This window comes from Hyla sarda, chromosome 7 (assembly GCF_029499605.1).
Source record: "Hyla sarda isolate aHylSar1 chromosome 7, aHylSar1.hap1, whole genome shotgun sequence".
Classification (NCBI taxonomy): Eukaryota; Metazoa; Chordata; class Amphibia; order Anura; family Hylidae; genus Hyla; species Hyla sarda.
This window is the reverse complement of record NC_079195.1, coordinates 214,261,560-214,287,287: the sequence shown is the minus strand read 5'-3', so window position 1 is coordinate 214,287,287 and position 25,728 is coordinate 214,261,560. Positions and strand designations below refer to the sequence as shown.

The 25,728-nt window shown below is 42.1% G+C and overlaps 1 long non-coding RNA gene across 1 annotated transcript in view; it reads left to right on the top strand.

Annotated features, from left to right (window-relative positions):
- The window catches only part of LOC130282223 (uncharacterized), a 49,349-nt gene that overhangs the window by 5,084 nt on the left and 18,537 nt on the right, over positions 1 to 25,728 (top strand). The window contains exons 2-3 of the long non-coding RNA XR_008846288.1: positions 537 to 608; positions 25,159 to 25,205. This is a non-coding gene — a long non-coding RNA (uncharacterized LOC130282223). The remainder of the gene's footprint in view (positions 1 to 536; positions 609 to 25,158; positions 25,206 to 25,728) is intronic.

Genomic DNA, 25,728 nt, shown 5'->3' with positions numbered 1-25,728 from the left:
TGTTTATCTTTTTGGCACCAATTGATTTTAAAAAATTGGTTTTCCACCAGAGAACCCCTCTAATAACTTCTATTCTAGATACCCTCTATGATGAGTGCATTTGTAAAATATTTGTCTTGCCTAAGCCACTGAATCATATGACTTTTCTAATTAAGTAATTTACAGTTTGTGTTAACATCGGGGGATTTGTGAAACACTACAATGGGTGGCATGAGGGCAAAGTTGAAAAGGGGGATTACCAGAACAAACAAACAGTGCTAGTCAACATAAAATAGGTTCTCTCACCAAATGGAACTCTGTTCCTATGTCTCATTTGAGTATATGTATTTTGTGGGGAGGGGGATCTATGTGCCAAAATGGACAGCTTTTCTATTGTTGTGACCCAATGTATTTATCATGCTGTTACCCAATGTATTTATCATGTTGTGACCCAATGTATTTATCATGTTGTTACCCAATGTATTTATTATGACATGGTCACTGCAGAATTGGCCTTAACAAAATTAGCTGATCACCATGTTGACTCCTTTTTTCAGAGTGCTGTGGTCAGACAGAAAAGAACTCCAGAAAGATATACAACTTCCACTGGAGCATAAAGCAACTGATAAGTATTGGAAGGATTAATATTTTTTTATAGCAGTAATTTACAAATCAGTTTAACTTTCTGGCCCCAGTTGATAAAAAAAAAAAAAAAAAAAAATTAATACATTTTCACCAGAGTACCCCATTAACCTTGTGCCACTATTGGTACCACATATTCAATTCTATACTAGAGCCTAAGAAAAAATAGTGCCCCTTTGTGACTAAATTTATATCAAATGCTCAGTTATTCTAACATTGTAAACAGCAAGATTTAACCCCAATTTTACTAAGTATTATTTAATAGGACTAAATAGGACTCAAGAGAAGATCTATTTAAGATTCTGCGAGCTGATTTAAAGGTGCATTAAAGGGGTATTCTTAAGAGGGCAGAGTTAAATAGAAAAAAAAGCTATACTTAGCCTCCTCATTTCCCTGCTGTACCCATCAACAATTAAATGGTACTATTATTTGAAAAAAAAAACATTTTTATATAATGAAGATAGTGCCATTATATATTTGTGATATACATTGGTTAAAAATATGTGTATAGTTTTGGGTGAAAAATGCCGTCCCTGCAGCTATTGAGGACAAGCAGGGCTCTGTACACTGAGGACAAGCAGGGCTCTGTACACTGAGGACAAGCAGGGCTCTGTACACTGAGGACAAGCAGGGCTCTGTACACTGAGGACAAGCAGGGCTCTGTACACTGAGGACAAGCAGGGCTCTGTACACTGAGGACAAGCAGGGCTCTGTGCACTGAGGACATGCAGGGCTCCCGGACACTGAGGACAAGCGGGGCTCTGTACACTGAAGACAAGCAGGGCTCTGTACACTGAGGACAAGCAGGGCTCTCTGCACTGAGGACAAGCAGGGCTCTGTACACTGAGGACAAGCAGGGCTCTGTACACTGAGGACAAGCAGGGCTCTGTACACTGAGGACAAGCAGGGCTCTGTACACTGAGGACAAGCAGGGCTCTGTACACTGAGGACAAACAGGGCTCTGTACACTGAGGACAAGCAGGACTCTGTACACTGAGGACAAGCAGGGCTTTGTACACTGAGGACAAGCAGGGCCCTGTGCACTGAGGACAAGCAGGGCTCTGTACACTGAGGACAAGCTGGGTTCTGAACACTGAGGACAAGCAGGGCTCTGTACAATGGGGACAAGCAGGGCTCTGTACACTGTGCACTTTCGTATTTTCCACCTCACCTTCCAAAAATTAGGACACTTTCAATTTGCACCTACAGACCTATATTAGGGCTTGTTTTTTGTGCCACCAATTGTACTTTGTATTTACATCAAACATTTTACATAAAAATTTATAGCGAAACCAGAAAAAAATTATTTGTGAGGCAAAATTGGATAAAAAAAAACACTATTTTGAAAATTTTGGAGGCTTCCAATTCTACGCAGTGCACTTTTTGGTAAAAATTACACCATATATTTATTCTGTAGGTCCATAGGGTTACAAAGAAACCCAATTTATATAGTTTTTTTTTATTTTACTACTTTAAAAAAATTATAACTACATACACCAAAATTAGTATGTTTAAAATTGTCATCTTCTGTCCCCTATAACTTTTTTTATTTTTCCGTATACGGTGCGGGATGAGGGCTCATCTTTTGTGCCGTGATCTGAAGTTTTTATTGGTACCCTAATTGTTTTGATGGGACTTTTTGATTGCTTGTTATACATTTTTTTAGGGTATACAAAGTTACCAAAAATCCGCAATTTTTTTAACGTACATGCCATTGACAGTGTGGTTTAATTAACATTATATTTTTATAGTTCAGACATTTACGCACACGTTGATACCACATATGTTTATTTATTATTTTTTTTACATATTTATAGTTTTTTTTAAATGGGAAAAGAGGGGTGATTCAAACTTTTATTCAGGAAGGGGTTAAATCACATTTATTCCCTTTTTTTTGTTTTTCAATTTTTGCACTCATTTTTTTCTTTTTTTAGTCCCCTTAGGGGACTATTACATGCAATCCATTTATTGAATACATTGAAGAATGCTGTAATATCAGTATAATCTGTGCCCAATTGCTCCAGCCTGGATCTCAGGCTTGTAGCAATCACATGCCGTTTTTTTAGCGAGGAGCAAGGTAAGATGCCTCTTGCAGTCCTCTCAGCTGTTTGGGACACCGCAATTTCACCACGGTGGTCCCGAACAGCTCCGCTGAGCTAACCGGCAGTATTTTCTCCCGGTTTAGATGCCATGATCATCTTTGATTGCGTCGTCTAAAGGGTTAATACCAGACATCAACCCAATCGGCGATGTCCGGTATTAGCTGTGGGTACTGGTTGCTGATAACAACTGGGACCCAGCAGATGTGAAGCGCGCTCAGCTCCTGAGCGCTCTTCACATAGTGGGAGCTGTCCACGGACGTAACTATACGTCCATGGTCGTTAAGGGATTTAAGGCTAGATAACACCATCAAGGTGTGGCCTACTTTATAGGTGGAGTCTAATATGCTAGAAAATCGGGGAGATTTATCAAAACCTGTCCAGAGGAAAACTTGCCCAGTTGCCCATAGATTGTTTCTTTCATTTTTAACCAGGCCTCTGCAAAATGAAAGAAGCAATCTGATTGGTTGCACTGGGCAACTTTTCCTTTGCACAAGTTTTGTGAAATCTCCATCTCTGTGCCTACTGTATATCATAGATTGGTCACCCCACTGATATTTTGCACTAATTTTAGGAATGAGAGAACCAGAATCAAAAGTGCACCAAACTCACAAGACTTAATATGAAAAATACTTTTGTTTACAATTTAAAATGACAACATTAAGAAATCAGCAGCAGTCAGAAGAAAAAGAGACTCTGAACAGAGAATTAAACATGTCTCAGTATGGGATAAAAATCAGAAAGTTATATAAATAGGTCAACATGTGGTACCATGTACAAAATAAACTAGATAGGTCCACACAACATATAAGTATATGCACCTTAGCCTAACATCTGTAAACCCAGTACTTATGTAAACAAAGAGACATATGCAGTAGTATGGCACTAAAGTGGCAATTGCCAATGCCCAGAACAGTAATATAGTAATATATGATATAACAAAGGAATGTCCAGCGCCAAGTGCGGTAAAACGACAGGTTTTTTATTGTGGGATCAGTGGATACAAACTTGCATCAGGCAGGAGCCGATGCGTTTCGGACTGTTACATGTCCTTAGTCATGGCATCACTAAGGACCTGTAATGGTCCAAAACGCGTCGGCTCCTTTCTGATGCAAGTTTTTATCTGCTGATCCTACAATAAAATACCTGTCGTTTTACCGCACTTGGCACTGGACATTTCTTTGTTATATAGTTGATCCGGTCCACACACAGTGTTGCTTATAGTAATATATGGGACAATGGATGAAATCCATACACAGCTGGAGAGCTAAACAACCTCCATAATGGTTGGAGCATCGATTGTCCCTGTTGGAAATAATTTACATAACAAACTGTCCATACATCCAGTCACCTGACATAGTGCCATATTCGCATAATGTTGGGAGCCTACCCCTATGCCGTTTTGCTCACTCACTTCCTTCGGGGAGTGTCTTAGGAGGGTGAATAGGAAGCTTATATATAGAATGTAGACCAATCAGAAAGAATATAGCCACAGCGTACCTAATATAGCTGTACACGCTGTGCACGTGTAAACCGATCGTTGGCGCCATCTTGGGTAACACTGGGCATGCGCGTGCCACTACACAAAACCTGTCCAGAGGAAAAGTTGCCCAGTTGCCCATAGAAACCAATCAGATCACTTCTTTCATTTTTAACAAGTCCTCTGAAAAATGAAAGAAGTGATCTGATTGGTTGCTATGGGCAACTGGGCAACTTTTCCTCTGGACAGGTTTTGTGAAATCTCCATCTCTGTGCCTACTGTATATCATAGATTGATCCCCCCACTGATATTTTGCACTAATTTTAGGAATAAAATAAAAGTATAGCAGTGAATTGATCAAAACAACTTCATATGGAAACCAAGCGTTTTTCGAAATTGAAAACTCTTTGAGCCTTACGGCGGCGATAATTAAAAATCACTTTTCTGCAAGACAGAAATAATCTCCTCTTACAATGCCAACATTTTCAAATAAAAAAAAAAGTTCACAACCTAAAACGTTTGAGAACTGCAAATAAAAAGTCATTGCGAATGTAAAAACAGGGGGGGGGGGGGGGTTGGGGGGAAATCTCATTTTGTGTTGTTAACAAAGTGTCTTAAAATAATATATATTAAGCTCCGCTTCTCCAAACTGTGTATTTGTAGCATTTCTGAAAAAAGACACTAACCTACTGAAAGATGAGTTGTACCCTTGAGCAAATTACCAGCGCATTTATTTCAGCCGCGTGAGTTTCAAACTCATTTTCTGGTAATATCAAAAGTGTTCGTAGAATTAATTTCCTGTCAGTTCAGCAGTAGTCAATTGAATATTTTATGATTTTGCATTAGCCTTATTTGTCTAGAATTGTGACATGATCGAGTCATTCTTTGAGGGATACACATTAATAATTAATCCGTGTCCGACGTGAAGTGCTAAGGATGACAGTGTAATTGCACATTTTTAGAAAGTCAGAAATGAGAATGCCCTACCACCATTTAAATGTCATTTTAAAAAAAACAAAAAAAACTTTGAGTTAAAAACAGAAAATAAGACATTCCGATATTGTTCTGCTGCCTATGAAATACAATGAATGCAAATGGCTTCTTACAGTCTGTTCTGGTGTCAGCTTGTTGAGATATTTCCGTGATTTGGATGTTTTCGGTCCTTTGGTTCGGTATTTTCTACTTGCACAGACTGTAATACAGGGAACTGAAGATTTTCCTACTGGCCTCGCTGATATTGTACATTTAATAGGGTAGTCAGGTTTAAAAAAACACTTGACACAGAAAGTTAAACAGATTTGTAAATTACTTCTATATAAAAATCTTAATCCTTCCAGTACTGATCAGCTGCTGTATGCTAGAGAAGAAGTTACTTTCTTTTTTCATTTCTTTCCAGTCTGACCACAGTGCTCTCTGCTGACCCCTCTGTCCATGTCAGGAATTGTCCAGCAGGATAGGTTTGCTATAGGGATTTGTTCCTGCTCTGGACAGTTCCTGATATGGACAGAAGTGGCAGCAGAGAGCACTGTGGTCAGACAGAAAAGAACTACACAACTTCCTCTGGGGCATACAGCAGCTGATAAGTATTGGAAGAATTAAGATTTTTATTTAGAAGTAATTTACAAATCTGTATAACTTTCTGGCAGCAGTTGATTTAAAAAAAAAAATGTTTTCCACAAGAGTACACCTTTAACTATTGCTACAATAAGGTGAAAATAGAAATGAATAAATGGTATTCTAGGCCTAGAGAAGCAGAGAAGAGGTTTTTCGTACATTTTTGTTCTCTTTATATACCTGTATTAACCCATTGCCAATTTTCCCTTTTGCACTTTCGTTTTACCCTCCTCGTCCTTTACAAGCCATAACTCTTTTATCTCATCTACACACCCATTTGATGTTTTTTTTTTTTTTTGCAGGACAATTTGTACTTTCTAATGACCTCCTTTATTGTACTTATTTTTACCCAACCAACGTCTGTCTGAGCTTGCTGGTAGTTGTAGTTCTGCAACAGCTGGAGGCACCCTGATTAGGAAACGCTGCTCTAGACTTGGGATGTCTATTTACCCCAAATCATGTAAAAAGTTTAACTCCTTTCCAAATCATGGGTCTGGTGTGGGAGTTTGGCACAGGCTCGGGGTCTAAGCCAACTACATACATGGCAGTAATGCCCAACATGGGAGATTACTCTGAGGGGTTGTGAGATAATAAAACCTATTTTCAACTGCCTAATAAGTGAACATATAGATTGGTTGATAAATGTATTTTACTACCTTTCTGTGGTCTTCCATACTTTTATGCTTCCCTTCTGCTTCACACTGCTCCGTTGTCTTAATTTGCCAAATTATTGTCTGACAAGAACACTCTAGCTAGTTATTTAGCTAATTCTGTCTCCCTCCCACTACACCTTCATGACTTTAACTCCCACCCACATAGTGGGAGGAAGATGGAGTTGGCTGCATTCCCAGCTAGAGTGTACACAGAAAGAAGAAGTCCTTTACAGGATGTACACCAGACAGTGTGGCAGTTACTTTAGACCTTTACTGCTTTTTTTCAGGCTCTCCAACACCATTGCCTTTCATCCCACCATCTTACTCCTCAGTTCCTCCTCAGACCTATCTTCTGCTCGCTGCCCAAGCAAGTATCTTTGCAACTTTAAACATTCATACATTTGGTTCCAGAAAACCAGACTTTTATAAACGTGACTCTTCCATCATCTACCAATGTTGTGATGCAGTATTCAGTGCCACAGCACTCACTGTTCTATCAACAAAGGGGGCTGTTAGCATGTTGGCCCTTGCCAACTGCACCTTCTCTTCTTCCTGCAAGTTGCCATCCAAGAAAACTGGTTCCATGCAGACTCTATGGGATACATAGTCATACAATGTAAACATGACATAGCAACACAGCACTGCATGCTTCTTAAAGGGTACCTCTCATCAAAAAAACTTTTGATATATTATAGATTAATGTATGCAGAATAACTTCACAATTGCATGTTATTAAAAAATATGCTTCTTTCTATTTAATTTTCCACTTTGAAGAAATGACCACTAAGGGTCTCCCTACCAGTCCTGGCAGCAAGCATTTCAGACTCATGCTGGAGTCCTAAACACTACGAGCTGCCAGTCTGCTTTGTTCACAAAGGAGAACACTCAGAGCTGCCAGCCTGCTTTGTTCACAGCCTGTTTGGCTGTGAACAAAACAGGCTGGCAGCTCTGCGTGTTTAAGACTCCAGTATGAGTCAGAAATGCTTGCTGACAGGACTGATCGGGAAAAATACAATAGAAAGAAGCATATTTTTCATTAACATGCTATTGGAAAGTTATTCAACATTCATTAATCTAAAATATATCAAAAGTTTATTTGATGAGAGGTACCCTTTAATGATTCATATCTACAATATTATGTAAGGGGGGGGGGGGGTGGATTACCTGTAATTAACCCCCTCTCCACCCTTACTTGACCACTGACCCTACATTCAGCATACATAGGACAGGGATACATGGAGGGGGCGGTTCAGCCGCCACTCCATGCAGGGGTTGACACTTCCCCTTCCAGCAGACTGCCGGGGTCCCATTCAAGAGATTACAGGGGTCCCAGCGGTCGGACCCCCCGATCTATAACTTATGCCCTATCCTTTGAATAGGGGATAAGTTGTGTTTCACTACAGAATGCCTATAATAAGCACAATGTATCCTAAAATAATCTGAAATGTCCTGTGTTTTACAGCTCACTATTCAGCTTTACTGTGCAGACTAGGACAGGGTCAGCAGAGTCATCTCCCTTTATTAGATAATGGAAGATAATGTAATGAAAAATTTTTTTTTGTTCTACTGAAGACTGACTTGCAACACTATGCCTGGACTGGAGCTGTTTCAGCATGCTGGGAGTTGTAGTTTAGCTATAGCTAAAAATCTACAGGTTTAGGACCGAGAAATAATAATAATAATACTGTATTAATAATAAAAGCCTCCGTACTGCCTTTCACAAGTCCATTATTTCAGGCTTTTATATCTGTCAATTCTTTTTTCCTTCCCTCTTAAAATTTAGCCTGGCTTTCTTTGAAAGGGGCATAGATGAATTTTGACAGACTAATCTTTCCTATAATAGCATTAGACACGCCAAATTAATTTCCACACAAGTCAGACCCCAAGTGATCAACAATGCAATTCGACACCTCTGACCCGCTCGTAATTAACTGTGTGTACAGTTCTATATCAAAAATCACTGCAAATGTCTCCGCCAGATCCATTCTCCTTAAATCATCCTGATGGTGTATCTTGGGGAGAACACAATAAAGAGCACACCATTTTCTCAAGACTAATTTATAAATCTTATCAGTAGTTCAGTACACTTGACTGCCAAACACCAGAATACTTTTGCGATCATTTTCCTTTCACATTCAAATAACTGTTAAAAAAAACCTATACAAAATCAGATGCTCTTTTAAGGTTCTTTTTCTGTCATTTCAGTGAGGGTGGGAAGAAAGTGCACTTTTCAGATGTGTCTTATTTTAACTTGAATACAGGCTCACATCTGTCAGAGCAGCATAAACGGTACTGTTCCCTTTTCTAGAGCCGCGCTCCTTACATGCTGCTTAAAACATTTCTGGATTTTACATCTTTCCCCTTTAGGAGAACGTTGACTAGCAATTTTGCTAGTGATGTATAAATGTATTTAACGATGTATAAAAGGTTATGTTATAAAAAACAATCTTAAATTTTAATTGATATTTATATGAAATTGATAAGAATTCAGAGACAAAACAAACCAATCTAATCATGTTCTGTGCAATCTTAGGCTGCATTCACACCTCGTTTTTTACATACGGGTGCCGGATCCAGCTGGGGGAGGGGAAAGCCGGGCGCTCCCGTACCCCAGCCGGATCAGCCCATGACTCCATTTACTTTAATGAGCTGACCAGAGTCAAACGGTGACTCCGGTCGGCTCAGTTTTGACCCGTATGCGGTTTCCTGACCGGACGTAAAACCGTAATATATTACGGTTTTAGGTCCGGTCAGGAAACCGCATACGGGTCAAAACTGAGCCGACCGGAGTCACCGTTTGACTCTGGTCAGCTCATTAAAGTAAATGGAGTCATGGGCTGATCCAGCTGGGGTACGGGAGCGCCCGGCTTTCCCCTACCCCAGCCAAATCCGGCACCCGTATGTAAAAAACGAGGTGTGAATGTAGCCTTAAAGGGCTACTTCCGTGGAAAATCTGTGTTAAAGAAAAAAACCATTTCTTCTGTAGTATACAGACCCTAAAAAGTTCTGGAAAGATTAAGATTTTTTAATAGAAGTAATATACAAATCTGTTTAACTTTCTGGCACCAGTTGATTTAAAAAAATAAATAAATTACGTTTTCCACGGGAGTACCCCTTTAACCCCTTAAGGACCAGGCCATTTTACACCTTAGGACCAGAGCGTTTTTTGAACATCTGACCACTGTCACTTTAAACATTAATAACTCTGGAATGCTTTTAGTTATCAATCTGATTCCGAGATTGTTTTTTCATGACATATTCTCCTTTAACCTAGTGGTAAAATTTTGTGGTAACTTGCATCCTTTCTTGGTGAAAAATCCCAAAATTTGATGAAAAATTAGAAAATTTTGCATTTTTCTAACTTTGAAGCTCTCTGCTTGTAAGGAAAATGGATATTCAAAATATTTTTTTATTTTATTCACATTTCCAATATGTCTACTTTATGTTTGCATCATAAAATTGACGTGTTTTTACTTTTGGAAGACACCAGAGGGCTTCAAAGTTCAGCAGCACTTTTCCAATTTTTCACAAAATTTTGAACCTCGCTTTTTTTCAGAGACCAGTTCAGGTTTGAAGTGGATTTAAAGGGTCTTCCCATTAGAAATACCCCACAAATGACCCCATTATAAAAACTACACCCCCCAAAGTATTCAAAATTACAATCAGTAAGTGTTTTAACCCTTTAGGTGTTTCACAGGAATAGCAGCAAAGTGAAGGAGAAAATTCACAATCTTTATTTTTTACACTCGCATGTTCTTGTAAACCCAATTTTTGAATTTTTACAAGGGGTAAAAGGAGAAAGTGTATGCTTATATTTGTAGCCCAATTTATCTCGAGTAAGCACATACCTCATATGTCTATGTAAAGTGTTCGGCGGGCGCAGTAGAGGGCTCAGAAGCGAAGGAGCGACAAGGGGATTTTGGAGAGTACGTTTTTCAGAAATGGTTTTTGGGGGGCATGTTGCATTTAGGAAGCCCCTATGGTGCCAGAACAGCAAAAATAACCCACATGGCATACCATTTTGGAAACTAGACCCCTTGGGGAATGTAACAAGGAATAAAGTGAGCCTTAATACCCTACAGGTGTTTCACGACTTTTGCATATGTAAAAAAAAAAAATTTTTTTTTCACTAAAATGTGTGTTTCCCCCCAAATTTCACATTTTTGCAAGGGTTAATAGCAGAAAATACCCCCCAAAATTTGTAACCCCATCTCTTCTGAGTATAGAGGCACCCCATAAGTTGGCATGAAGTGCATTACGGGCGAACTACAATGCTCCGAAGAGAAGGAGTGATATTTGACTTTTTGAGAGCAAATTTTGCTCGGGGGGCATGTCGCATTTAGGAAGCCCCTATGGTGCCAGAACAGCAAAAAAAAAACACATGGCATACCATTTTGGAAACTAGACCCCTTGAGGAGCGTAACAAGGAATAAAGTGAGCCTTAATACCCCACACGGGTTTCACGACTTTTGCATATGTAAAAAAATATATATATTTTTTTTCACTAAGATGTGTTTCCCCCCAAATTTCACATTTTTACAAGGGTTAATAGCAGAAAATACCCCCCAAAATTTGTAACCCCATCTCTTCTGAGTATGGAGGTACCCCATAAGTGGACCTGAAGTGCACTACGGGCGAACTACAATGCTCAGAAGAGGAGGAGCACCATTGAGCTTTTGGAAAGAGAATTCGTTTGGAATGGTAGTCAGGGGCCATGTGCATTTACAAAGCCCCCCGTGGTGCCAGAACAGTGGACCCCCTCCACATGTGACCCCATTTTGGAAACTACACCCCTCACAGAATTTAATAAGTGGTGCAGTGAGCATTTACACCCCACTGGCGTTTGACAGATCTTTGGGACAGTGGGCTGTGCAAATGGAAAATTACATTTTTTATTTTCACGGATCACTGTTCCAAAAATCTGTCAGACACCTGTGGGGCGTAAATGCTCACTGCGCCCCTTATTACATTACATGAGGGGTGTAGTTTCCAAAATGGGGTCACATATGGGGGGGTCCATTGTTCTGGTACCATGGGGGCTTTGTAAACACAAGTGGCCTTCAATTCCGGACAAATTTTATCTTCAAAATCCCAATGGCGCACCCTCTCTTCTGAGCATTGTAGTGCACCCATAGAGCACTTTACATCCACATATGGGGTATGCTCTTACTCAGAAGAAATTGAGTTACAAATTTTGGGGGGCTTTTTTTTATTTTCCCTTGTGAAAATGAAAAATTTAGGGTGACACCAGCATTTTAGTGAAAAAAAATTTTTTTTTCATTTTCCCATCCAACTTTAATGAAAATTTGTCAAACACCTGTGGGGTGTTCAGGCTCACTATACCCCTTGTTACGTTCCGTGAGGGGTGTCTTTTCCAAAATGGGGTCACATGTCTGTATTTATTGTTTTGCGCTTATGTCAGAACCGCTGTAAAATCAGCCACCCCTGTGCAAATCACCAATTTAGGCCTCAAATGTACATGGTGCGCTCTCACTCCTGAGCCTTGTTGTGCACCCGCAGAGCATTTTACGCCCACATATGGGGTATCTCCGTACTCAGGAGAAATTGCGTTACAAATTTTGGGGGTCTTTTTTTCCTTTTACCTCCCGTGAAAATAAAAAGTAAAGGACAACGCCAGCATGTTAATGTAAAAAAAATTTTTTTTTTACACTAACAGGCTGGTGTAGACCCAACTTTTCTTTTTCATAAGGGGTAAAAGGAAAAAAAGCCCCCAAAACTAGTAACGCAATTTCTCCCGAGTACAGAGATACCCCATATGTGGCACTAAACTGTTTCCTTGAAATACGACAGGGCTCCGAAGTGAGAGAGCGCCATGCGCATTTGAGGACTAAATTAGGGATTGCACAGGGGTGGACATAGGGGTATTCTACGCCAGCGATTCCCAAACAGGGTGCCTCCAGCTGTTGCTAAACTCCCAGCATGCCTGGACAGTCAGTGGCTGTCCGGAAATGCTGGGAGTTGTTGTTTTGCAACAGCTGGAGGCTCTGTTTTGGAAACACTGCCGTACAATACATTTTTTATTTTTTATTAGGGGGACAGTGTAAGGGGGTGTATATGTTGTGTTTTACTCTTTATTATGTGTAAGTCTAGTGTTTTTAGGGTACGTTCACACTGGCGGGTTTACAGTGAATTTACCGCTAGGAGTTTGCGCTGCGGTGAAAAATTTGCCACAGCCCAAACTTGAAGCAGAAAACTTACTGTAAACCCGCCAGTGTGAATGTACCCTGTACGTTCACATGGGGGGGCAAACCTCCAGCTGTTTCAAAACTACAACTCCCAGCATGTACTGACAGACCGTGCATGCTGGGAGTTGTACTTTTGCAACAGCTGGAGGCACACTGGTTGGAAAACCTTCAGTTAGGTTCTGTTACCTAACTCAGTATTTTCCAACCAGTGTGCCTCCAGCTGTTGCAAAACTTCAACTCCCAGCATGTACTGATCGCCGAAAGGCATGCTGGGAGATGTAGTTATGCAACAGCTGGAGGGATCGCAACTACAACTCCCAGCATGCCCAGAGAGCTGTTTAGGCTTGCTGGGAGTTGCAGTTTTGCAACATCTGTAGAGCTATAGTTTAGAGACCACTGCATAGTGGTCTCCAAACTGTGGACCTCCAGATGTTGCAAAACTACAACTCCCAGCATGTCCAGACAGCAAACTGCTGTCTGGGCATGCTGGGAGTTGTAGTTTTGCAAGATCTGGAGGTGCACAGTATAGAGATCACTTTGCAGTGGTCTCAAACTGTAGACCTCCAGCTGTTGCAAAACTGCAACTCCCAGCAAGCCTAAACAGCTCTCTGGGCATGCTGGGAGTTGTAGTTTTGCAACATCTGGAGGGTTACAGTTTAGAGACCACTATAGTGGTCTCAGACTGTAGCCCTCCAGATGTTGCTAAGTAACTCACCGGCTTCCGTTGGATCCAGGGAGCTGCGTCGCGGTCCTCTTCTTCCGCCGATCGTCGCCCGCTGCCGCCGCTGATCGTCGCCGCTGCCGTCGCCGATGGGTAAGTGGATCTTCGGCGCCGGTCCCTGTCGGTTTCCCCGTCCTGCCCCGCCTATTGTGGGTGGGCAGGACGGGGAAAACGAAAGTAAACCCCTCCGCCCCCGATCTGCTATTGGTGGTCGCGTCTAGACCACCAATAGCAGAGATAGGAGGGGTGGCACCTCTGCCACCTCACTCCTATCGCTACAGGGGGATCGTGGGTGTCTAGGACACCCGCGATCCCCCTTCTATTCCGGGTCACCGGGTCACCATAGACCCGTATGACCCGGAATCGGCGCAAATCGCAAGTGTGAATTCACTTGCGATTTGCGCCGATCGCCGACATGGGGGGGTCTAATGACCCCCCTGGGCATTTGCGCGGAGTGCCTGCTGATAGATATCAGCAGTCACCCCGGCGCGATCCCCGCCCGGCGCGCGGCGGGGACCGAAATTCCCACGGGCGTACAGGTACGCCCTTGGTCCTTAAGTACCAGGGAGCAAAGGCGTACCTGTACGCCCTTGGTCCTTAAGGGGTTAAGAGGATTGTCCCATATGCTAGTGATTCACCCAAAGCCCCATTTGTCACATAAACCACCAGTATAATAAATAATGAAAAATGTAGACGTCAAAACGTTTCAAGCTCCTGTGGCTTGTCATCATAGTATGAATAAGGGCCATAGCAGTTTAACCCCTTAAGGACCGGGCCATTTTACACCTTAGGACCAGAGCGTTTTTTGCACATCTGACCACCATCACTTTAAGCATTAATAACTCTAAGATACTTTTACCGAATATTCTGATTCTGAGATTGTTTTTTCGTGACATATTTTACTTTATTTTGTTGGTAAATTTTCGGCGTTACTTGCATCCTTTTTTTGTGAAAAATTCCCAAATTTCATGAAAATTTTGAAAATGTAGCATTTTTCTAACTTTGAAGCTCTCTAATTGTAAGGAAAATGGATATTCCAAATAAATTTTATTTTTATTCACAGATACAATATGTTCACTTTATGTTGGCATCATAAAATGGACATATTTTAACTTTTTGAAAAAATTTGAGGACTTCAAAGTAGAGGAGCAATTTTCAAAAATTTCATGAAAATTGCAAAATCTGAAGGGACAGATGTTACAGAACTACAACTCCCAGCATGCCTGAGCAGTCTAGGCATGCTGAGAGTTGTAGTTTGGCCTTCCTAGTGGTTGCCACAGTAAAAATCACTTTACTTTCAGTTTCATTTCTCCCCCCCACCATCGATTCCCTACCTGAGCCGGGATCTCCGGTGAATATCTGCGATGATTGCCGGGCCCCACGAGTCTTCACCTCCAAGTACCGGCCTCCATGTTCTCCCCCCGTTCTGCCTGACATCCAGGGGTGGGCAGAATGGGGGGTTTCCATGGCAACCCACCGTCCTGCTCTGCCTTTGGTCAGAATCAGTTCTGACCAATGGCAGGGGATGGGAGGAGATCACAGCATTGCGACCTTACTTCTACCCTGCAGGATGCTGGGGCCTGTCACTCACAGGTCTGAGCATCCCTATTTTCCAGGTCATCGGGTCACCAGAGACTCGATCAGCCCGGAATAGGAGAAAATCGCATGTCTGAATTGACATGCGATTTTCTGCGATCGCCGACATGCAGGGGTCCCGGGACCCCCCCTAGGCATTTGCACGGCATGCCTGCTGAACGATTTCAGCAGGCATGCCGTTCCGATCTCTGCCCGGCGAGTGGCAGGGACCGGAAAACGCCATGATGTTGTGGGACGTCATTGGTCCTTTAAGCCCAGGGTGCCATGATGTTCCACAACGTCATTGGTCCTTTAGAGGTTAAAATACGTCAGCATTTAAAAAAATGTTTTAGTAAAGGTTAAAAATGCATTTTATTTCTTTCTGTGATCTTTACCCTGATGTTTATTTTTAACAGCATGCTAAATATTACTGTAGTCTCAGGTTTTCCCAGGTTGCAGTGTGGCCTGAGACATTGCATCACTAGTCAGGTGATGACAGGGAGTCTGTATGCTTCAATGGGTGGAGTGAGAGGGATTGGTGGGAGAGAGATAATTCTGCAACTAATTGCATTTTGGCAACAGATGGAGGCACCCTGGTTAGAAAATACTGGTCTATTGCATGGAATGCAGCTCATTTGTGTTTCAATGGGTGGGGTGGCTGATATGTGGGAGGGAGAAAAGTGACCTCACACTTACAAACAAGGACTTATGGGATTTGTAGTTGAAGAACAGAACTCCAACAGGAAATAGCCAGTTCACAAAAAGATAGCCACAGTGTTATGGTAATCTTACAACATAGCCATTTAGCCCCAAGACAAGCACAGATCCTTCCTAAGCCTGTCCATTACTGTCTGCCAGGTACGTACTAAAATTACTTTAAGGGAGTGGTGTCAAAACTGTGGCCCTGCAGATGTTGCAAAACCTCAACTCCCAGCATGCCCGTACAGCCAACGACTGTCCGGGCATGCTGGGAGTTGAAGTTTTGCAACATCTGGAGGTCCACAGTCTGAGACCACTGCTATAAAGGGATATATGTATAGTGAGAGTTCATACTTACCTATCCCATTCTTCACAATGCTTAACTTGATCTTCAAATATCCCCCACCTTCCCCCCCCCCACATCATTCCACCTCTTCGGAGAAAATACTCTGGAGATCTGACCTTCAAACAAAGTAAATTGAGACGAAGCGACTAATTGCTAATTGTTATTGTAGTTCCTAACCTGATCTATAGCTCTGAAAGTCAAACAGAAGCCCCCAGAGTGTAACCCGAGTCTACACTCAGTCTTTGAGGTGGTTGAGACACATATTCACTAACAGCTGAAAACCTTCACAGTTGTTCCAATAATTAGCGCTATTACCATTGATATACTCTTTACCAGCCTGAAAGTAACTAAATGGGTGTTTAACAATTATTTTAAGTGGAAAGGAAGATGTGTATCAGCGTGTGTGTTAAAGAGGAGCAGGCTTGGGATGTCTAAACTTCACAAGGTTATGGGGGACAGGGAGATTAAGACAGCACCCATATGGCGATGGGATTTGCCATGTACTGGATAGGATGGTTAAATCTTCTACTTTACTAAAACATTTTATCTCCTGGATTTTTGAGTAAAACAAAACATTTAAAGTCTTTTTTTGGCTTAAAGTGTACCTGTCATTTTCAAAAAACTTTTTATACAATATAGAGAGTACCATTATATGTATATTTTTAATATACATTGTTTAAAAAATTTACATATTTATGTCCCTGCAGGTATTGTCCATGTGTCTCTGTGATGAGACCAAATACAGGAAATGCACTGAGCACAAGCACGGCTCTGTTAACTGCGGACAAGCAGGGCTCTTTACATTGAGGACAAGTAGGGTTCTGTACACTGAGGACAAGCAGGGCTCAGTACACTGAGGACAAGCAGGGCTCTGTACACTGAGGACAAGCAGGGCTCAGTACACTGAGGACAAGCAGGGCTCTGTGCACTGAGGACAAGCAGGGCTCTGTACACTGAGGACAAGCAAGGTTCTGTACACTGAGGACAAGCAAGGTTCTGTACACTGAGGACGAGCAGGGCTCTCTACACTGAGGACAAGCAGGGCTCTGTACACTGAGGACAAGCAGGGCTCTGTGCACTGAGGACAAGCAGGGCTCTGTACACTGAGGACAAGCAGGTCTCTGTACACTGAGGACGAGCAGGGCTCTGTACACTGAGGACAAGCAGGGCTCTGTACACTGAGGACAAGCAAGGCTCTGTACACTGAGGACAAGCAAGGTTCTGTACACTGAGGACAAGCAAGGTTCTGTACACTGAGGACGAGCAGGGCTCTCTACACTGAGGACAAGCAGGGCTCTGTACACTGAGGACAAGCATTGCTCTGTGCACTGAGGACAAGCAGGACTCGGCCCTGAGGACAAGCAGGGCTCTGTGCACTGAGGACAAGCAGGGCTCTGTGCGCTGAGTAGTGTTGAGCGGCATAGGCCATATTCGAATTCGCGAATATTCGCGAATATATGGACGAATATTCGTCATATATTCGCGAATATTCGCATATTCGTTATATTCTCGTTTTATTTTCGCATATGCGGACATTCGCGTATGCGAAAATTAACATGTGAAAATTAACATATACAAAATTTACATACGCGAAAATTCGCATGTGCGAAAATTAGCATAGGCTAATTTTCGCATATGCGAACTTTTGCACGCCAGTCTCACACATTAGTATTACAGCCTTCTTTACACCACACAAGCTGGAAGCAGAGAGGGGTGATCACTGTGATGTGTACTGTGAAGAAAAAAAATAAATAAAATAAAACGAAAATTCGTAATTACGAATATATAGCGCTATATTCGCGAAATTCGCGAATATGCGATATTCGCGAATAATATTCGAATTGCGAATATTCGCGAGCAACACTAGCGCTGAGGACAAGCAGGGCTCTTTACACTGAGGACAAGCAGGGCTCTGTACACTGAGGACAAGCGGGGCTCTGTACACTGAGGACAAGCAGGGCTCTGTACACTAAAAGAAACTGGTGGGAATTGCGAAAATTTCGCCTCGTGAACATAGCCTTTAGTGTTGCTCGCGAATATTCGCAATTCGAATTTTATTCGCGAATATCGCATATTCGCGAATATTCGCGAATATAGCGCTATATATTCGTAATTACGAATATTCTTTTTTTTTTTTTTTTTTTTTCACAGTACACATCACAGTGATCATCCCTCTCTGATTCCAGCTTATGTGGTGTAAGAAGGCTCTAATACTACTGTGTGAGACGGGTGTGCGAATTTTCGCATATACGAAAATTTGCATATGCTAATTTTCGCATATGTAAATTTTTGAATGTACAAATTTTCGTATATGTTAATTTTCGCATGCGCGAATATTCGCATTTGCGAAAATAAAACGAGACTATTACGAATATGCGAATATTCGCGAATATGACGAATATTCGTCCATATATTCGCGAATATTCGTGAATTCGAATATGGCCTATGCCGCTCAACACTAATAGCCTTACAGAAGTTTTGATCGGTGGTAGTCATCAGCAATAAACAGAATGGGGGGGAGCATTTAAATGTGCACCATGCTCTTTGTTCCTGTTCGGTTCTTCTTAGGCTATGTTCACACGGCAGAATTTTTCTAGAAGAATTTTGCAGAAATATTCCACTGCAGCAGAGTCCCATTGATTTCAATGAGATTTTGCTGCACTGTTCACATGGCGGAATTTCTGAAGCAGATGTGTCTGCCCTCAAAATCTTAGTTCCGGCATCCACAGAAGCATTTAACCTGTTAAATGTTTCTGCAGATTCTGCAAGAAAATTAGTTGCCATCTTTGAATACGGCCCATTTCTGGGCGGTCCTTGTGCCACCAAAACAAGTGCAGAATGTCCGCCCCTGCTTATCAGGCAGAAATTCAGCACATTTTAAGCTGCACTTTTCTCCCAGTTCGTTCTAATAATTGTCAGGGTCTGAACACTGAGACCCCGACCGCTTTTTTTAAAGCAACCTGTACACTTGAACCTCAATCTTTGTCTCACTTAGCGCTGAAAGTTGTCACGTATTTCCAATCTAAGTATTAGAACAAAAGGGATATGTTTCTCCTTGAAGAGAGCATCATAAAGACATGTGTAGACTTATAGGCCATTCACTCTCCCCTGGGAATTCTGGGAAGAATGGACATGCAAAGCAGCTATTACACCACTATTTCCAAGAGGCTTTACCTTACAGTCAGTGTTTCACTCCAACTACAACATTGAAATTGACTAGGAATATATGCCAGGCCTTCATACATCTTTATGATGCTTTCCTGAGCTGAATTTCTGCGGAATTACAGAGACATTTATGGTCGCTTAGTAGCTTTGGCGAAAATGGACATCAAACCTGGAACCTTGCAGGTACCTTTTGATCCGGAGGCGAAGGGTAAGGTTTGTTGGGGGGCCTCTCTTCTGTTGGAGAAGGGCTTGCAATAGACTGCATCCTTTGTGCATGTTTTTTTAGTGTAACACATTTTTCACTTTTTTTTGTGCTTTGGGTGATTTGAGAGCACAAAGTTTCAAGAGCAGATCTTGAAACTTTTCTTTAAGTGGTCTTTCCTTTAAGGCTGTGTTCACATGGCGGGATTTCTGTAAAAATTATTATTTTTTTGCCGAGGAATGTGCTCTCGAATTACCCAAAGCGCAAGAAAAAGTGAAAAATGTGTTACACTTTATAAAGCCGAGGAATAGGATAGGGGATAAGATGTCTGATTGCAGGGGCCCCCGTAATCTCCCTGCTGCACCCAACATTCGTTTAGAGAATCAGGTGCAACACCAGAGGCTTGTGACATCACGACCACCCCCCCCCCCAATGCAAGTCAATGGGAGTTGGTGTGACGGCCATCACGCCCCCTCTCATAGACTTGTATTGGAGGAGAATGGCTGTGACGTCACGAGCAGGGCATGGCCATGATGTCACATCATCCATTCGCTCCGTGCACCGGATGTCTGGTTTGCCGCAGCCAAGATTGCAGGGGTCCCAAGCGGTGGGAGGCCCGTGATTAGACATCTTATCCCATATACTTTGGATAGGGGATAAGATGTCTAGAGGCAGAGACCCCTTTAAAAGAGTCACTGTATCTGTCATAAATGGCAAAAAATACCGCTTTCCCAGGGTGTTGTGCTGACTGAGCCAAATAGCAGATTGCTAGTTTACTCAGAACAGAATTCTTTCAGGTGCCATTGTAACTTCTCCAACCTTTAATATAACCATAAAAACATTCAAACTTATAAATAATAAAAGGTTTATATATGACAAAAAATTAGCGGCCGGAGATGAGCTCCTCCATACCTTACACTACACCTATAATCAGACAACACACAGCCTGTAGTCTGTAACCATGGAGACACCTAACTCGGTATAAGAGCTGTATACACAAAATGACAGGTTTCTAACATTGCTTCAGTTTTTTTTAATTTTAGATATACCAGTTGGCAAGGTGACCATACCCTGGGGAGGGATAAATAGGCATGAAATATTGATTGATGAGCCGAATACCGGTGAAATGTCATGGAGATTCGGTAATTAGACAGGCTAGTTTTGAGAGTCACCTCTAAATATCCCATCGGGGAAATCTGGTATCTGATTCACATACATACATTCTAATGTATTGTTTAAATAACAAGACTCATTTTCATGCTGACTGATGCACAAGTGCAAAGCTTCAAGTCACATTACTGAGAAGATAACATTATACTTGGAGAAAGCTTAGCTTGCGTAGTAAATGGTAATTTCTGCTGAATTTAGACTTTATAACCTCTAATGTTTTCAAACTGCCCCTAAAAGATTCCATCAGTGCGATTTACATATCCTTCAAGCCCGGTGGGGCAGCAGCTTAGAATGCCTTTTACAGTACCCAGTATTCAGGTGTTTAAACAAGGAAAAAATAGAATTTACATAAAATATTCCCTTTTGCCTCTAACTCATAAAACAGCATTATAATCACTACCAGACTCACAATCTATTTCACCTGAATGGAGGGAAAAAAAAAAAAGTTCTATATTTTGTAGTCTTCCCCTGAAGCTATCATACACAATAATTGTACACCAAGTACATTGGGAGGAGGAACTGGATCAAGTAATGATATTGTTGATACACAGTCCGACGGTTCTGTAGCTTGTAAGAGCCAGCACTACATTGTTCTTAGATACGGCAGAGTTTATAATTAATCGCAAGGGCCATGTAAACACCACCTAACAAAACAAGAGGAGGCGGCACCTGCCCGATCCTTCTATCTCTGACGGCAAGTACTGCAGGACACTGAGCTGCCAACAAACTTTAAATTACTATTTATGTAATATGTTCGGCCAGCTTGCATATCAGCAATAACTTTTATTTATTCACTTTATACACTGTACACCTTGCTAGTACCCAGTTGGGCCCCCTTTTGCCATCATTCTTCATTACATACTCACTACAAGGTGCTGGAAACATTCCTCAGAGATTTGGCTCCATATGGACATGATGACATCACACAGTCCTCCATATGGACATGATGACATCACACAGTTCCTCTATATGGACATGATGACATCACACAGTTCCTCCATATGGACATGATGACATCACACAGTTCCTCCATATGGACATGATGACATCACACAGATCCTTCACATGGGCATGATAACATCACACAGTTCCTCCATGTGAGCATGATGACATCACACAGTTCCTCCATATGGACATGATGACATCATACAGAATTGTTTGCTGCACATCCATGATGAGAATCCCTGGTTCCACCACATCCCAGAAGTGATCTATTGGATCAGATCTGGTTACTGTGGAGGCCATTGGAGTCCAGTGATCTCATTGTCCTGTATGAGATGATGTCATGTAACATGGGGCACTATCCTGTTGGAAGTATCATCAGAAGATGGGTCCACTGTGTTCATAAAGGGATGGACATGGTCAGTAATAATAATAGGTAGGCTGTCATCGGCAGCGCCGGTGTCTGGAGCTGTAACTATGGTCTAGGTCAATACATGTCCTTTACGGCTCACTAGGTGAATATGGTTCCTGCACAACCACCACACCAACTTGGACAGGTCATGCCACTTCCTCCTCCATTCTCTCAGCCCATTGGTCCTGTGACAGTGTGTGACTCCGCCTCCTCACCCTCCACCGTGTCCTCAGCCTCCAGTGCCCAGACAAGTCTCAGTGGCCCTTCAGCATACCATGCAGTGTCACGCTGTTCTTCACATGGTTTACCTTTGCGAACTGACAGGGGAGAAACTGCTAAAAGTCACGGAACCATGGTGAATGACAACGGGAAGAACATCTTGTCTGCGCTGCGACTGGGAAGGCTGAGCCATGCGCCCCTCATGGCACACGTGTTCAATCAGGTTGTGAAGCAGTTCCTGAAGTGTTCCCCCATTTGCAAGACATCCTAACAATGGGAAGGAAACTTTGCATGCACTTCAGCCACTCGTGCACCGCAAAGCACACCCTCCTTGAGCTGCAGCGTCAGAAAGGTATCCCCCAACATAGACTGATTTGTGACGTTGCTACACGTTGGAATTCCACCCTCCAAATGTTGGACCGACTGCACGAACAGAGAAAAGCCATCACCAATTTCTTTATGATCCAAGTGGATAGGGGCATTCCCCTGTGTAACTTCATTGACAAACAGTGGCAGCTCATATGTGACACCTGCCGTTTGCTCAGGCCCTTTGAGGAAGCAACATTATTAGTCATTCGCCAGGATTACAGGATGAACAACGTCATTCCACTGCTTCATTTCTTACAACACGTGTTGGAAACGATGGCTGGTGAGGGCGCTGGAGACATGGTGCTTACATCTCGTGGCCACATGAGCCCTGTGGGGGCTGAACTGGAGGAGGAGGATGATGAGAGGCACAGTGGGCACAGTTTAAGTTTCGCCAACCAGGCAGTTTTTCTAGTAATCTGACAGGAGAGGAGAAGGAGCAGCCAGAGGAGCTAGAGGGTTATGAAGAAGGCGAGACAGAGGACCCAGACACACCGTGGCAGTATGCAGTGGAGATGGAGGCAGGGAGTCCCTATGAGTCACTTGCACAAATGGCACGATGCATGCTCACTTGCTTGTGTAGTGACAGCCAAATTGTCACCATTTGGCATGGGGATGACTTCTGGATCTCCACCTTATTGGACCCTCACTACCACCACAAAATAGGGGCCTTTTTTACACCGAATTAGAGGGAGGACAATGTGATTCAGTACAGAGGCATTCTATGTAGTCAGTTGGTCTCCTCATACTTCAGCCAACTCCAGGCTGTGCCATTCAGCCACTATATGGCCTCCTCATGCTTCAGCCACCTCCAGGCTGTGCCATTCTGCCACTATATAGTTTGCTCATGCTTCAGCCACTTCTAGGCTGTGCCATTTAGCCACTATAGGTCTCCTCATGATACAGCCACCTCCAGGCTGTGTCATTCAGCCAATATATGGTTTATTGATGCTGCTGGGCCTGGGCCTAAAAAACGCTATGGTAGCACTAGCTACCATAAATCTTCAATTTAAATTTCAAAATTCTTATTTTAACCTTAGGGATTTGAAGCCCTAGTGTCTACTCCTGCTGCTGCCAGCTTCAGGCTGTGTCATTCAACAACTATATGGTCTCCTCATGCTGACAAAACCTCCACGCTGTGCCATTCAGCCATTTTATGGTCTCCTCATGCTTCAGCCACATCCAAGCTGTGTCATTCAGCTACTATATCATCTCCTCATGCTTCAGCCACCTCCAGGATGTGTCATTCAGCCATTAAATGGTTTCCTCATGCTTCAGCCACATCCAGGCTGTATCATTCAGCCACTATATGGTCTTCTCATGCTGCCAACACCTCCAGGGTTTGTCATTCAGGAACTATACGGTCTCCTCATGCTGCCAATACCTCCACGCTGTGTCATTTAGCCACTATATGGTCTCCTCATGTTTCAGCCACATCCAAGCTGTGCCATTCAGACACTATATGGTCTCTTCATACTTCAGCCACCTCAAGGCTGTGCCATTCAGCCACTATATGGTCTCTTCATAATACCACAAACTTCAGGCTGTGCCATTCATCCACTATATGGTATCTTCATGCTTCAGCCACCTCCAGGCTGTGTCATTCAGCCACTCTATGGTCTCCTCATGCTTCTGCCACATTCCAGCTGTGTCATTCAGGGACTACATGGTCTCCTCATGCTTCAGCCACATTCAATCTGTGTCGTTCAGCCACTTTATGGTCTCCTCATGCTGCCAACACTTCCATGCTGTGTCATCCAGCCACTATATTGTCTACTCATACTTATGCCACCACCAGGCTCTGTCATTGTGCCGCTCTGCGGCAGTGATTCTAATAGCGATGCTTGTAATCTGCATGTCATACTGAATAACAGTATTATTTGACTACCCCTGCACACTCCATATGCGTGTTAGAACAAAGCAAAGTGTTCTACACCGCTATTGAGGCTCTCTGTAGGTCAGAAATAGCCATTTTTAATATAGATTTGGCGTGAATAAATTTGTCCTGAACCAAATTTTTTCACAAAATTCGGTGAATCGGACGAATCAAATTTAAAAAAATTTAGCTCATCTCTATTGGATCCACCCCCTTCCTAATCAGTGGATGGCAGAATGAATGAGCAGCAGAACAGATTTATTTGAGCTAGACACATAAAGAAGACATGCAAAGCATATGCATGTTTTAGTGAGTAACATATCATTTTCAGTGATAGGACAGGTATGCCTTAAAGAAAAAAAAGAAAAAATAATAATAATAATATTGTCTCACGCATCTGTATGGGCGTCACCAATTCCCCGTCAAAGGGTGTGTCCCTGCACATTATGCCACTTAATTAATTTCTAGGTGAAATAACAAAGGAATTCCTTAACTCATTAATTAAAATGAAGTTGCTGAATTATTATTTCTTGGAAAATACACATTTTTACAAAACAATTCTATCCGGAGAGCTGGCAGAGCCTCTTTAAAAAACAAATAGGTCACACTGTTTCCTGAAAATAGAAGAGCAATTGTTAAATATTTCACTAACATTTCTGTAGCTGGTTAAGTTTAAATTTAAATTGTGCATTGCTTGGAAATGTTTAATTTTGTCTTGTCCTTAATAGAACATCTATTCTCATTCAGCGCAGACTCTAATTCTATGTGACTTTTCCTTCCATTTGCCTTAAGGACAAGACAGTTTAAAACTGCTCAGCATACCACACCATGCATAACAGGTAATCTGTCTAATTAAAGTCTATAAGGATGTTCAAAGTTAAATATTGAAGAGATTCCATAACCTCTCGCTCATCCTCCCAACGTTCCACAGCTTCAGAGGCTCCGAGATATCTTCGCCATTAACTCAATTGTTTACACTTTAAGATCAAAATCGACTTTGCCAGAACGGTTCATTTCACAATTTACAAGTCTGTTTTCTCATTTACAGGCACAAAGTCATTTATCAAATTTTTATATGACATTCCTCTGCTTCTTCGGATATTGAATTATCTGATAGATGCCTTGGAATTTTTAAACGTGAAAACGCACTTGATTTTATCAAGGGACCCGACACTATTTATATCCACATTCCTCGTGTGTTCCTATGGTACATTTCACTAAATTATTAACTATAGTTACAACTACAACACAAATACTGTATGCTGCTCGACAACAACAGAGAAGAGGAATTAATAGTTTAAAAAAAAAACTGTAATTCATGTCCTTTACTGCTTTGAGGTTGAGAGGGTGAGGGGGATTCTA